Source organism: Saimiri boliviensis, chromosome 2 (assembly GCF_048565385.1).
Source record: "Saimiri boliviensis isolate mSaiBol1 chromosome 2, mSaiBol1.pri, whole genome shotgun sequence".
NCBI lineage: Eukaryota > Metazoa > Chordata > Mammalia > Primates > Cebidae > Saimiri > Saimiri boliviensis.
In genome coordinates, this window is record NC_133450.1 from 202,552,112 (window position 1) to 202,554,491 (window position 2,380).

The window sequence follows — 2,380 nt, forward strand, 5'->3', positions numbered from 1 at the left end:
CTGTCTCTACTAGAAAGACAAAAATTAGCCAGGCATGGTGGCATGTGCCTATAGTCCCAGCTACTCAGTAGGCTGAGGCAGGAGAATTGCTTGAACCCAGGAGGCAGAGGTTGCAGTGAGCTGAGATCATGCCACTGTACTCTAGCCTGGTGACAGACCAAGAGTCTGTCTCAAAAAAAAAAAAAAAAAAAAAAAAAAAGTGATCCTCTACTTTCCACAGAGAATGGTTTAAATTGTTTTTTTTTTTAAATTAATTTTGTTTATTAAGCTATATTTTAATACAATTCCATGCACAAAATGGAGTCACACATTGGCTTTAGTTATATTTGAAATATACCTTTAAATTTCGGGTGATGGAGATGGCGATTTTATTCATCTCAGTGTTTGCCATAGAGTAGATCCTCAATACATATTGTGGAACAAATGTATGAATTCATGGATGAATGAATGAGTATTAATTTGTTAGGATAAAAATCCTGCAATTGGTATTTTCCATCCTTAATAATTTGACAACTCTGATGATTGGAGGAGATGCTGTAACATTGATCATCGACTGCAAATTAAGTTAGTGATAAACAATGGCCTTCCTGATGGAGCACAGGGGAGATATGAATGGCAAAACTAGAAAGAAGGAGCTTGAAGAGAAGTACCAGCTCTTCAGGGAACAAGACATATACTGGGGAGAATGCTTCACCATCTGAAGCTCACACCACACTGGCCCAGTGGACAGCTGTGCACTCTGCTCGTGCTTGGGTGTGGCTGAGGGGAAGGCATGTCTGCAGAATGGAAGGAGGACAGCTGTGTTTCATAAGAACTAAAGCATTTTAGACGGCATGGGGAGGTATATATTTTCACGTTGAAGGGAAGAGGGGAAAACAGCAAAGTCCCTCCCACAGAGCATTAGGCTGCCTTGCAGAAAGCCATGGCAGAGAAGCGGACCTCTCCTTGCTCACGCTCGGTGAATTCTCTGCAGACCTTGGCAGCATCCTGCAGCGGGATATCTTCCGAACTGGCACCGTAGTTCACTGGAAAAGGCATTCGTCCATCAAGTTCATAGAGGTGGCCATCCCTGTTGTTAAACAAAATAAAATGGAAATTCACTTTGCCATCTACCCGACATTGGCCTTCCTGTGCCACGGCATCATGGGCTGCCTGTATGGCCTCATTCTTTCCAAAGCATTTTGCTCTGTCAGGGGACAGTTTCTCTGTTTCAGAAAGAAACTGTTTCAGGACTGATCCATCCTCAGATCCCAGTTTAACTTGATTATTGGCCACTGCGTGTATAAGTCCAATTGTGCCACAGGAGTTCCCAATGGTCTGCTTCATGAAATATACTTTAGGACTAATTTCTCGTCCCTTCAGCTCTTCAATCTGTTTTTCCTGAAGTTCTCATGCTGGGCTGTGAGGGGAAACAGCAGCAGCAGTCTGCAGGCAGGTGCTGGCACCTGGTGTCTTAGTCCATTTGTGCTCCTATAAAAGGATACCTGAAGCTGGGTAATTTATAAAGGAAAGAGGTTGATTTGGCCTGTGGTTCGACAGGTTCTGCAAGAAGTATGGCACCAGCATCTACATCTGGTCAGGGCATCAGAGGCCTCCACTTGTGGCAGAAGGCAAAGGGGAGTCTGCCACATGGTGAGACCAGGAAGCCAAAGGAAAGGAGAGAGATGTCAGACCCTTTTTAACAATCAGCTCCTCCAGGAACAAATAGAACAAAACTCTATTCACTCATTATCAGAAGGACAGCAATAAGCCATTTACGAGGGATTCTGCCCCCATGACCCGAACCCCTCCCACCAGGCCCCACCTCCAACACTGGGGATTACACTTCACTGTGAGGCTGGGCCAGTCAAAGAAGCTCTGGAAGTGACAAGCCGTAGCATCAAGGAAGTGACAAATGGAAGGCAACTTAAAAAAAGAGAAAGAAAGAAAAAAAAAGAGAGAAAGAAATGGCATTGATCACCTTATGGTAGAAATGCTTTATCGTCTCTGGAGAAAATTCAAGTCGAATTTTAAGAGTGTGAAGAAAGGAACTGTGGCTTTCTCAGCCCACACTGCCTACCAGGTATAGTGACAGATTTGCCTCAGGGATGTTTTCATGCTGACAGGGAAAGATGCCATTACCAGGGAGGTCGCAGGCCAGCTGGACAGCGGCGATAATGGACTGAATAGCAGGTTCTTCAGAGCAGGAAACCAACTCAGAAGAAATTTAAACTTAGGGGTTGTGGGAAAATTTCAAAAGAGGCCTTTGATTCCAAAGAGGAGAGAGAGCATGATAATCACATGAAGTTGGTGAGGAAGAATGTCAGTGAAGCAGGTGGGAGATTAAAAGCTAAATCAACAGCAGTTTTCAGTGCACTGGGATCAGAGAGGAAGCCCTGGA

The 2,380-nt window shown here is 44.5% G+C and overlaps 1 pseudogene; it reads right to left on the reverse strand.

Moving 5' to 3' along the window:
* Positions 1–840: 840 nt before the first annotated feature.
* On the reverse strand, positions 841–1,440 carry LOC101031142 (ubiquitin carboxyl-terminal hydrolase isozyme L1 pseudogene; annotated as a pseudogene).
* Positions 1,441–2,380: the final 940 nt, after the last annotated feature.